Below are 332 nucleotides of genomic sequence, written 5' to 3'. Positions count from 1 at the left end.
AAATTCACAATTCAAACAAATTAAAATAAAAAATAAATTAGAATGAATCTCCAGTTTTGGAATTTCATTCCAAATTTACTGGAATGAATTGGAATTCCAGTAAATCTGGAATGAAATTCCAACATTCCATTCATTACTGGAATGAAATTGGGAATTTCATTCCAGTAATGAAATTCCAGTAATGAATTTCACTACTGGAATGAAATTGGGGAATTTCATTCCAGTAATGAATTTCATTACTGGAATTTCATTCCAGATTTACTGGAATGAATTGGAGAATTCATTCCAGTAAATCTGGAATGAAATTTCAAAATTGGAGATATAATATATTA

Source organism: Ipomoea triloba, chromosome 16 (genome assembly GCF_003576645.1).
Source record: "Ipomoea triloba cultivar NCNSP0323 chromosome 16, ASM357664v1".
NCBI lineage: Eukaryota > Viridiplantae > Streptophyta > Magnoliopsida > Solanales > Convolvulaceae > Ipomoea > Ipomoea triloba.
Note: the sequence above shows the minus strand (reverse complement) of the source record.